Source organism: Geotrypetes seraphini, chromosome 7 (genome assembly GCF_902459505.1).
Source record: "Geotrypetes seraphini chromosome 7, aGeoSer1.1, whole genome shotgun sequence".
Lineage (NCBI taxonomy): Eukaryota > Metazoa > Chordata > Amphibia > Gymnophiona > Dermophiidae > Geotrypetes > Geotrypetes seraphini.
In genome coordinates this window covers 117970407-117982935 of record NC_047090.1, presented here as the reverse complement: position 1 = coordinate 117982935, position 12529 = coordinate 117970407, and the positions used below count along the sequence as shown (strand labels likewise).

The window sequence follows — 12529 nt, the reverse complement described above, 5'->3', positions numbered from 1 at the left end:
ACTTCACGCTACACTTAAAAGTTTCATTACCTCTTAAAACCTAAAGAGGACATTATGGTCCTCAACAACATCTAATTTGGTTATTTCTCTTTTGCATAGAGCTCATCTAGGGTCTACTTGAAAGACGTCCCTACCTTTGGACTGTACTTTCACAAGAGTTACAGGAGGAAGTCATTGCTGCAATTTAAATGCCTTAAGGCCCATTATTTCGTGGACGTTTCTAATTTTGCTTTTCTTGAAGGTTGATGCTTTGGCTCCCATGGTAGCCTAGGGAGTCACACTAGATTGTCATCTAACCATGATAGAACATACTGATTCAGTGATAAAGAAATGCTTTTTCGCACTATGGAAATTAAAGACCATTAAAAAATACTTTGATCCTATATCCTTTAGATTATTGGTGCAGGCATTAGTTTTATTCATACTGGATTATTGCAATGTTGTCTATTTGGGAGCTCCAAAGAAAGTATTGAGAAAATTGAGAATAGTGCAGAATATTTGGATTGAAGAAAGATGACCATATTAGTCCTTACTATCGATTGTTGCATTGGCTGCCGATGGGGATTTGAGGATTGGCCCCAACTTATCTTTTATCTCATTTCGTGTTGTACAGCCCAACGAGGAAAACTAGGAGTTTACATTTATTCGCTTATCCAAAAATTACTGGGTAAATGCATTGGTGGAGCTATGTTATCTTATGGTGCATTTCTAAAAGAAATTAAGTCAGCGCTATTTGACAAATTTATTTCCTAAATGTGGGTACTATTGTTAGCAAAATTCTACACTGATGGCCTCTTTTACAAAGCCCTGCGCTAACGGCCCTGAAGCCCATAGAGATTTAAAGGGCTTCGGGGCTGTTGTTGTGCGGCTTTGTAAAAGAGGCAGTGAGTATATTTAAGAAACTTGTTGTATTTTTAACTATTTGACAATCGTTGATTGTCCAGTCTTCTGTGTAAACCGCCTAGAAATCATTTGGTTATGGTGGTACAGAAGAATAAAGTTACGTTATGTTTTTTATATGGGTAACTGGTCTTGTAGGTATGAATTTTACTATCATTTGTTGTAGTTCCTTTCTTATATATTATGTTTTTATTGTACACCGATTGTATAAAGCTAAGCAGTACAGCAAATTCAGTAAACATAAACATATTTATAAAATGGTAAATTTACCATATATTATAATGTTGTAAGTTTTTATTTTGAAGCTGGAGTTGGTACATTTTTTTTTCCAACTCCACAGCCCTGCTTAGTGAAAGCTAGCAAGACTTTGCTGTCCTTTTTTGTCTAGGCTAATCGGAACATCAATATTTGTTTGTGTATTAAGAATTCAGAAGTGCCTGATGGCCCTAAATTAGAGAAGTGTATAAACTGAACCTCTTAGAACTTTACTGGTTCTGAAATGGCACTGTATACTGCTGGAATTCGCCAGGATATGGAAGTGAAAATTATGTACTGGTGTTCTGAACTTCAAAAATACATATCCTGTAATAACCTAGTAATTTAGACTAATCTAAGATGATTTTAAGCAACTGTGCCATCTCATGGCCTTTTAGAGCTATCAGATCTTAATGCCTGTGTCTTTACTCCAATAACCCATGCCATGTAATCCAAGGATTTCAATGAACCTAGAAGTGAAGTTTACCATTTAAAGTGCAAAAATAAATGAATTGTAGTGTATTACAAGTGGCACTGTATTCTCTATCAGTGATAGGGGGAAATGGGTAAGAAAAGCCATATAATTAAACTTTTATATTTTAGAAAAAAATAAGAAATTGTGTAATCCCACAGTGGATGCTAAACACTAAGCTGAACTGACTGTACTAGTGTTAACACTGAACTAACACTTGCTGTGCATTATATCCTGAACCTGAGTGTATGGACTGGTTGTCCACTGCAAGGTGCCAATGTTATCAAATAAATCAGCTATAAAAATACCTGGAACTCCAAAGAGTTTTTATTTTGATAGTGAAATAGAACACACCACTTTGCACAGTAGAAGTATTATGCATTGTATTCCTTTGTGTTATCACATTTATATTTTATGAGAGGTAATGTTTAAGAAATATGCCACACTAAAGCAGCGGTCTCAAACTCACGGCCCACAGGCCACATGCAGCCCCCCCCGGGTGCTATTTTGCAGCCCACAGTCTTGTACCTGATCTCCACTCTGGGCAGGAAGAGAGGTGCCGGTGTCAGCTGACTTAAAATTTCCTGCTACCGTCGCGTATGCTGGGACTCCTGCCTTCGCGTATCTGCGAGAAGTCCTGGCATACGCGACGGCAGCAGGCAGTTGCAAGTCAGCTGACGCCAGCGTAATCTCGCACACTGGGCAGGCAGAGAGGCTCCGGCGTCAGCCGACTTGCAACTGCCTGCTGCTGTCGCGTATGCCGGGACTCCTGCCTTCGCGTATCCGGCTTTAACAATTAAAGGAAAGATTTATAAACTATAAAGAGTTTTACCTCATGCAAAACTGTCATTTCTTTAGTAAGACATTAACTATTATTTTCTGTGGCCCTGCATAGGGTTTGAGTTTGAGACCATTGCACTAAAGACATTCAGAGCTGACTTCCTGAGGCTCCTGAAGTATAAACTGTCAGCAAGTCCCTAGCCTACAACTTGTACTTTCCCTAGTGTCAGCAGCAGCAGCCAAATCCAGATGAATAGTCCATCCACCAGCAGACAGAGATTAGAGAGCACTGAATTGTGACTATGTATACTTCAGATGGCATGCTCCTTAGTCCATCAGTATACTCTATCTTTTAGAGGGGTGTCCAGATAGTTTCTCTCCTGTGTGGGGAGAAAGAGTCATGCTGCTGCAGCCCTAATCTGTCTGCCCTTTCCCCCCACCTACCTCCTGCTGCTCTGCTGAAATTGAATCTTTGGGCTAACTGGCAGCAGCGAGGTAAGCCTTCTGTGCTGCCAGCCAGCCTGAAGATTCAATTTCAGTGAGGAGGTAGGCGGGGGACAGGGGCAAGACAGAAGCACCACCCTGCTGGGGTGGAGAGAGGGAGATAGTAGCACCCGCATGAGTGAAGTTGGAGTGTGAGAGAGTGAGAAAAACCCATGGGGAGAGGGGTGTTGTGGGGAGACAGAGAGAGAGAGAAAAGCAGATTCAGCATAAATAGCAGTAAATCAAAGTGTAAATAATAATTGTTAAGCATATGCACTTTGATGAAAAGAAAAAGGGACCTCAGAGAACCGTCCTGCATGAAGCTCTTTTTGTCTTTTAGTGCTAGGAACCTGCGGTTCAAATCTCATTCATTAGTCCCAAAAAACCTCTTATTTTTTTATTTTACTTAACTCATTATTCATATTCATCCTCATGCAAATCACATATTGGTGGAGCTTCAATATTTAATTTTATCCCAAAAATACTTGACTTTTAAGTTGAAAATCCCAATTTACAAAATTAATTGAAAAATTGCTTAGCTTTTAGCTTGGAATTTCTGGTGTAAAATTTGAGTCATTTAAGGCTCCTTTTACTAAGGTGCGCTAGCGTTTTTAGCGCACGCACAAGATTAGCGCACGCTAGCCAAAAAATTACCACCTGCTTAAAAGGAGGCGGTAGAGGCTAGCGCGCCTTTGTAAAAGGAGCCCATAGTGTTGCACATATACCAATGGGGCCCGTTTCACTGTTTTAAGGCTTCATTAGGGTTAACACTAGCTTCAACACATATTGCTCATTTGTCTTGGCCGCTTAAAGCCCCAGGCAAGTGGATGGCTCCTCTTATGCTCCTGAATTCTTTAGGCTATTAGGCTCCCACTGTAGGTTTCCTACCTTGGTTGAGGCGGGTGTTAGATGACGACCGGGTGCCTGCTGAGGTATACCTGGTAATGCCAAGCTGCTATTTTCCCCTTTGCTCCTGCTCTCCCTGTACCTTTGGGAGTCACCAGCCTTCTCTCCTCAGAAGACAGGAAAAGCCCTATGCGTTGAGGTGGGGATCTTTGTTTGTAGTGGCTGGTGCGTTAAAAAAATAAAGAGGGAGCATTGCTTACAGGGAGGCAGGTCCAGTAGTGGTGAGCAGCTTGGTGCTCTCTCCCTCCTGTGGTGGTGATTCTTTTTCTGTGTGGGGAGCTGAGGGAGGGGGGGGAATTGGTCAGTGCCAGGGGAAGGGTTTCCTGCAATTTGCCTGCTCTCCCTGGGTGCACTGGCTTAGGGCTGACTCTGCCATGTCACAGCTTTCTAGCTCTGTTCCCTGCACCTTTCATAGTGTCACTATTCTCAGTCTGCTTGTATGGCGGTCTCCTGCTGTGTCAATGGAGAGCAGCATCTGGGCAATGTGCAGGATACAAATCAGATGTGGAAACTGCTGGGGGAAGTTCAGGGACCAGTTCTGCATGCGTGGGAAATTTTCCTACACTGATTCAGTCAGGCCTCTCTGGTCAGGAAGCAGTTGCTGCTGCCTTCTCGGGGCTTGATTCAATGGAGGAAGCAACGAGACCTCCTCCAAGAGAGGCAGAGTGGTAGGGCTCTCATCTGCTCCCCTGTGGCAGGAAGGGGGGCAGGAGTTTATTCTACTCCTCCACCAGGCCCACCTTCTTAAGCAGTGGCAGAGGACACAAGGGCATGGAGAAGGATGGATTAACACTCTGGGAGCTTTGCCCCAGCTTCCAGCTCAACCTGTCTCCTCTGGTGTGGAGGCGCCAAAAACTAGAACCTTCTCTGGCTGTGGCTTCTGGTGTACCTGCTTCTCCAGGGACTCCCCAGGTGGTGGAGTCACAAGCATCTGCTACTTCCTTCTGCAGGACGATTTGGAGGAAGGGAAGTTTGCTCTGGAGTTGTCTGCTGTCTCCACCACGGTGTGGGTCTTTCACAAGGAGAGGCTGCCCTCTTTTATTGTGCAGGCTCTAGAAGCCCTCAACATCTCGCTTCCTGAGTCATCTTCGGCAACCATGGCCAAGTCAAAGATGGTCAGTACTCGGCCTTCTCCTTGGGCTTTCCTAGTACTGCATATTACTGTCATTTTTATACAGTTGTTATGAAGAAATAAAAAGTTGAAACAAGCAAATATTCCTTTTTGGGGCAGTACAGAAGGCAGTGAATACAATGAGAAAGCCATGATTTTAAATCAAATCTTTCTAACTAGTGATTTAAATTCATTTGATTTAAATCAAATCCGCCATGTGCGCACAACTGTTCTATTTCAATGATTTTTGCCAGGGTGAACTAGGCAATCAACCACTAGAGAGTGGAGAATCTGTTAATATCCATGGAGGTCCTCTCATCAAGAAGGAAGGAACATCCTTTACAGGTTCAGATTTTATTGGCCTATATATGGAAAGTAATTTTACAAAAGAGTGCTAATAAAAAAAATCAATTCAAACTAATTTTATCAAATCTTGAGTGGTGTAGAACAGGTAAATGTGAATTTTTTTTCTCTTTTAAAAAGTGGAATGACTAGGGGACATTCCATGAAGTTACATGTTAATACTTTTTAAAATGAATAGGAGGAAATATTTTTTCACTCAATGAATAGCTCTAGAATTCATTGCCAAAGGATGTGCTTACAGCGGTTAGCATATCTGGGTTTAAAAAAGGTTTGGACAAGTTTCTGGAGGAAAAGTCCATAGTCTGCTATTGAGATAGACATGGGAAAGCCATCGTTTGCCCTGGAATCGGTAGCATGGATTGTTGCTACTATTTGGGTTTCTGTCAAGAACTTGTAACCTGGATTGGCCACTGTTGAAAGCAGGATACTGGGCCAGATGGACCATTGGTCTGACCCAGTATGGTTATTCTTATGTTCTTATAAAGACAGTTATGTGTTCACTGCCTTTATATGACATGCTCACACAATAACCTTCAAAAACACACACAAGCTGCTCAAGGAAAGTACAACAATATCCATGAACTCTACAACAGGCACATGCCTATTTTATAAAATAAAATATCCAGGTATACATCTGCTCCACCTAAATGTAAACTCTGGGAACACATACAGGCAGACATGTTAAAAGTACACATGCTTGTTGGTACATGTACTTACATATGCATGTTTCATTTATTAATTTCATTATAATTTATATCCTGTCTTTAACCAAGGTTGTGTACAAAGATACATGCATTTTCCTCCATCCCCTATTCTTTCATTTTTCATGCTCTTTTGAGCAAATCCCCTCACCCCATTTGCCATCTTTCCTTCTTTTAACCCCCCACCCTCCGGTCAGGTGTCTCTCCTACTCTTTTAAATCTCCCTTGTCCAGTCAGTATCTCTTCCTCTCTTTTGACCCCCTACCCCCAATCCAGCATCTTTCCCTTGCTCTTAATCCCCCCGCTCCATTTGTCATTTCTCCTTCTCTCTTTTAATCCCCCACTCCATCCAGCATCTTTCCCTTGCATTTAATCCCTTTCCATGTCCACCATTTCTCCCTCTCTCTTTTATTCCCCCACCTCATCCAGCATCTTTCCTTCTCTCTTTATCCCCCTCCCTCGGCCTGATATGCCAGACAAGAGAAATTTGCTTAAGAGAGAGAGATCTCCCTCTCTTTTACCCCACCATCCGGCATCATTCCCTGGCACTTAACCCTCTCCCCCATCTAATATTTCTCACTCTCTCTTTTATTCCCCCACCTCATCCAGCATTCTCCTTCTCTATCCCCCTTCCTCGATCTGATATGCCAGACAAGGGAGGTTTGTTTATGAGAGAGAGAGATTGATTTCCCTCTCTTTTACCCTCACCATCCAGCATCTTTCCCTGGCACTTAATCCTCTCCCCATCTGACATGTCTCCCTCTCTTTTTTATCCCCCCACCTCATCCAGCATCTTCCCCTCTCTCTATTCCCCCATTCCACCTCATCCCATTTGGCATCTCTCTCTTTTCCCTCCACCCTGTCTAGTATCTCTCTCTTTACCCCCCCCCCACCCCTACAGCATCTCTCTCTGTTTCCCCCCACCCTATTGGGCATCTCTCCTTCTCCCACCCGTCAGTCCGGCATCTCTCCCTCATTCTCTTAATGGTAATGCAACGGCCTGAGAACTGTGTTTGATCCCCATGCTCTGGGCCATCACTTACCTATTTTGTGCCTGGAGCAATGAAATGATATTTGTTTGTAATATGTAAACTGCTTTGACTGTAATCACAGAATGTCAAATCCCACCCCCTTCCTCTCTCTCTCCGCCCTCGCCCCGCCCTCCTGGACTAGCATCGTTCCCTCGCTCTTAGCCCCTTCCCCCATCTATCCCTCTCTTACACCTCTACTTCCATCCTGTCCACCATATTCCCCTCCTCCCCATCCGCCATCCCCCCATCTCTCTCTCTCTCTCCACTCACTATCCAATCCTACCTTCAAACCCGGGCAGTAACATATTCCCATGACGTCCCGGAACTTTTTCCCTCTACCGCCTTCTTCTCCGCCGGAAACAGGAAGTGGTGGCGGAGGGGGGCGGGACGCGAATGAACGGAAAGTTCCGGGGTCGATGTAAGGAACGGGAATGTGTTGCCTCAGCTGGTGGGGAAGACCTCGAAGATCTAGTTGGAAAAGGTAGGACCCGTTTGGGGGTGGGTGAGAATGAGGGAGAGCTGCCGAACCACGGATGGGGAAGAGAGTGGGCTACGTACTAGGAGAGAGAGAGGGAGTTATGCCGGCATCGCTGGAGACAGGGAGGAGGGGGGGGGGGGTGGTCTCTGGTTCTTGAACGTGTTTGGAGAGGGTGGGAGCGCTGGGCGCGTGAGGGTCGCCAGATGCGTGTTATTTGGATCTTCTGCAGAACTGAAATGCCTCCGATTGTTTTCGGTTTTACTTTCAATGAAAAATGGCCCTTTGCAAAAGCTTAGATGATTGGGGGTTGGTTGCATTTTGTGCTTTCAAGTTTCCTGTTGTTCCTTAGGCGGTTTTTACTTTCAATGAAAAATGGCCCTTTGCAAAAGTCCGTAGGAAAAAGCACGTATGTTCAATAAGTCTTGCGGTAAAGAACTGAGAATGGATTCACCGTTAAACTATCATCATTCTTTTGCAAGTAACTGTTCCACAGTTTGATAGTACTGTATCTAGAAAGCATGGTTTTTGAATGAGTATGTCTTTGTATATCTTCAGATCTATTGAGCTGAGAAGAAAAAGGGGGAGGGTTGACTAAAAACCCCCAATGTAGTTAATGAAAACCATCGGTGTTTATAGCTACTGGGTCCTGCACCCACATTATTTGCATACCTTTGAACAGTAAATTCATTACAGATCTCCCTCCATATTGGATGTTTGAAACACATCTCTCGTGAATACTGTAAATTTGCGAATAGTTCCCCTCAATATTCGTGGACATACATTAATTTAAGATACAAGCGCTTTATTGGTTTCCAATAGATTCGATTCACTTTTCCTGCCCAATCGGGTGTATTTTTCAAACGTCCTAGCAGGTTTATTTGGTAGTCTTTCCATCCCACCCCCTTTGCCCTCTCCAACTCCACGCCTGCGCTGTGGTATAAACAAAATTAAAAAAAAAACCTTACTTTCCCTCTCTGTTAGGTCCTAGCTCACGCTAGCTGTCTAACACCAGCTTTGGCAGGATACACATTTCAAATCTGACATATTGTAATCACAAAATAGCAAATAAAATTATTTTTTCTACTTTCCACTATCATCCAACATTTGTTTCTTTCCCACTGTCTAATAGTGCTGCCCGATTCTGGAAAAAATTTTGATTCGATTCAGCATATTGAATTGATTTTTCAATTCGATTTTCCTGCTCAATTGGGTGTTTTTTTTCCCAAACATCCTGGTGGGTTTATTTTATAGCCTCTTTGCCCTCTCCTACCCACACTGGTCCTGTGGTGTAAACAAAATAAACAAAAAATACTTTTCCTCTCTCTATTAAATCCTAGCTCATGTTTGTGGTCCAACACCAGCTCTGGAAGGATACACATTTCAAATCTGACATATTGTAATTACAAAACAGAAAATAAAACTATTTTTCCTACCTTTTGTTGTCTGGTCATTTTTCAAATCTTGTTGGTCCCATGTTGGTCTGGTTGTCTTCTGATCAGGCTCTCCTTCTTTCTTTGTGCTAACCATCCATCTTCCATCTCTGTCCTCCCCTTTTGTTTCCCTTTCCTCCCCCGGAGGTCTGGCATCTTTCCTTTTTTTCATTTCCATCCCCCCGCAGCTGCAGTGATGGACCCCACCATCCACAGATCCACCATCTCTCCTTTTCTCATCTACCCTTTCATCCAGCATCTCTCTTCTGTGTCCCTATTCTCCTCTCCAGCTTCTTCTTTCTCTCTTCCTTACCTCCTGTATCCCCTTCCCTAGGTACAGGCTTTCTCCTACTATCTCTCCTGCCATCCTGCACCCTGCCCACCTACTTTGGAGCAGTATCTGTCCCTCTTGTACCCTTCCCTTTGTGATCTTTTATTTCTCTCTCCATTAGTCCAGCACCTCTCCTCTGCTTTCCTCCCCCTCTTTTTGGTTTGGTCTCTCTCTTCCATTTACTTTACCCCAGGTCTGGCATCTCCTTCCTCTTCTCCCTCAAGCAGGAGCAGCAGCGGACAGCCAGCAAGAGGCAGCGCTGCAGCTCCTGCTTTAGGAAGGCATGGGGGAGGCCAAATTTTTTTTTTTTTATATTGAATCAATTCAAATTGATTCACCTGATTCAAATCAGTGAATTGATTTGAATCGGGCAGCACTACTGTCTACCATCTCTCTCTCTCTCTCTTTCCTCCGGCCTTGTGCCCTGGGTTAAACCTCTCTATTCCCCCTCTATGCAGCATCTCTTCTATCTTCCCCTCTATTATGTGCAACATTTCTTTCTCTTTTACCATGCACCATTTCTCCCTGCCCTCCACACTTTATCCAACATTTCTCCCTCTCTTCTCCATGTGTGTCTCCCTCCCCTCCACCATATGCAGAATTTCGCCCTCTCATCTCTTTCATCTCACCCTTCCTGTTTTATCTGTCTTGATTTAGATTGTGAGCTCATTCGAGCAGGGACTGTCTCCTTAACTGTACAGCACTGGGTATGTCTAGTAGCACTCTAGAAATAATTAACAGTAGTAGTACAAGGTAGAAGAGATGTCTTGGGGAGACTATGACTGAGGTCTGTAAAATCCTGGAGTAGAAAGGCTAAATATGAATTAGTTGTTAACACTTCCAAAAAGTACAAAGACTAGGGCAGGGGTTGGCAATTTGCTGCTCTCCTGCCATATAACTGCAGCTCTCCAGACCCTTTCATTTTCCTCCCAACTCAATGATTCCTCCCCCCAAAGTACCTGGTGGTCCAGCGGAGGGGTCTTTGTGGCAGGAGCATGGTTGCCTTCTAAAATGGCTGCCATGACCTCTCGTGGCAACTCACGGTACTACAGGAAATGCTGTGAGCAGCAGGAATGAGAGGGGCTGTGCTCCTACCACGAAGACCCCGCTGGACCAGCAGGTACCTCAGTAGGCCCAGGGAGGAGGGGGATCTTGGGGTTGGGGACTGGAGAGGGGAGAGAACCTTGTCTATGATTTGAGGCGGAGGGAGGGAAGAGAGGTGCAGAGACCTGTGAGAGGTTGGAAGAAAGAAAGAGGGGAGTGAAGTTAGACCTTGGGGTGGGTAGAGAGAGTCAGAGACCTGGAATATCTCAAACTCCCTTCTCTAATCCATTGCGGCTCTTTGCAAATCTTGGGTCAAAGTTTTAGGATAAATTGGCTCTTTGCTTTATAAAGATTGTTGACCCCTGGACTAAAGTTGCATGATGATACTTTTAAAATGATTAGACAATATTTTTTCACTCAACAAATAGTTATGCTTGGAACTTGTACACGTGCAGATGTCGACGTGATGTCACGCATATGCGTGATGTCATCACGGCAACGTCCACGCACTTCTGGGTGCCTCAAGCTGAGGCCACTACCTTTAGTGTGCCCTGGCTCGATAAAGTTTGAGAGACACCGGTCTAACTCTTTAATTTCCATCACCAATTTGAAAAGACTGATAAATAGGATAAAGTTTGAGATGCAGCCTTTTCAATCAGTCTGTATTAATATGAAATTCACTGCCCCTTGATGTTAGAAGTGAGAGTAAATTGAAAACTTTTTTCTTTTGTAAATTTCATTGATTAGGCGTTATATATTTTGATTTTCTTAATTTTTTTCTTAATATATTTTACTGTATGTACCGTATTTTTCACTCCATAAGACGCACTTTTCCCCCCCAAAAAAGTGGGCGGAAATAAGGGTGCATCTTATGAAGCTATATACAAAAACCCCGGCTGTACCTTTAAATGTTGGAGGTTGGTGGACCTGAGCAGTAGAACTGAGCAGTCATTTAGAAGTGGCACCCGCCCATGCAGAAGCACGCTGCCGGTAGTCAGCAGGCAGCAGCCCTGCGAAGCACCGGCGACCGACCCAATTAGGAAAGTGTCCAGGCCCAGGTATTAGCGTGCTTATGCGTCGTGGGCCCCGACAAGCAGCAAACAGCCGTCCACCAACCTCCAACATTTAAAGGTACCGCCGGGGGGGGTGGGGGGGTGGGGGCTGGAACGGAATTTAACGGTGCTGGGGGGCTGGGATTGAATTTAACGGTGCTGGGGGGTATGTAAAAATGATGATTGATTGGGGGGTGCTGGGTCGGAATTTAAAGGTGCTGGGGAGCTGGGATTGAATTTAAATGTGCTGGGGGGTATGTAAATTGATGATTGATTGAGGGGGTGCTGGGTCAGAATTTAACGGTGATTTCTATTCCGCCAATACCTTGCGGTTCAAGGTGGATTACAAACGATTTATTAATGGGGATTACAATGAAAGAACAATTGTCTGACAGGTTTGTGCACCCTAAGACTGGTAAAGTTTATAAACTACGAAGTGTCACTTCATGTAGAACAGAGGGGGTGGTTTATATTATAGTGTGTCCCTGTTCTATGATCTATGTGGGACACACTTATCGTCAATTCAAGACCAGAATAATTGAGCACAGGTCCTGTCTGCACACTCGGAGGTTGGAGGAGCCATTGGTGACGTACTGTTTGGAAGCTAATCATGAATTTGGGGCTCTACGTTGCACAGTAATTGAACACATTGCTTACCCTGCTCGCCGGGGGAATTGGAGGCGTTTACTCTGGCAGAAAGAGCAAAAATGGATTTTCACTCTGCAATCTGTTCAATCTGTGGGGCTGAATGCCCGGATCGAGTGGACAGCCTTCTTTGGTGTTTGAATGCCTGTGATTGGTGGATCGTGTCTGGAGGTGGAGCTTGTGTGCAATTTCTAGCTGGAGGCTGTGGAGTGTCTTAGCACCAGTATTGATCTGTGAAGTGGTGTGAGAGCCTGAAGAGCTTGGTGGGTCTGGATAGAGCGTATGAGAAGCAGTGAAGTTGAAACCCCTGACGCAGCAACCAGAGCGAAACGGAGGGTTCCCCGTTGGGTTCAGTGGCTGCAGGGCCCAGGAGGTGAAGGACTGAGAGATCCTGGATGCCGAAGCAGCTAAGTTGTTCTCTTTTTTTGCTGTGTTCCACGCTGAATCCTGGACTACTTTGCTACAGTGCTAATTTACCCATTTTTTCACAACTGAAGGCTGTGTGTCCCGGTGTGTTTTGTAACATCTCCCTGCAGGCTACCATAGA

The 12529-nt window shown here is 44.3% G+C and overlaps 1 protein-coding gene across 4 annotated transcripts in view; it reads left to right on the top strand.

Moving 5' to 3' along the window:
* The first annotated feature begins 7344 nt into the window (after nucleotides 1-7344).
* ZNF106 (zinc finger protein 106) overlaps nucleotides 7345-12529 on the top strand; it is a 172553-nt gene continuing 167368 nt past the window's right edge. For all 4 annotated transcript variants that reach the window (XM_033950714.1, XM_033950713.1, XM_033950712.1 and 1 more), the window contains exon 1: nucleotides 7345-7483. The gene's annotated coding sequence lies outside the window, so the exon portion shown is untranslated. The remainder of the gene's footprint in view (nucleotides 7484-12529) is intronic.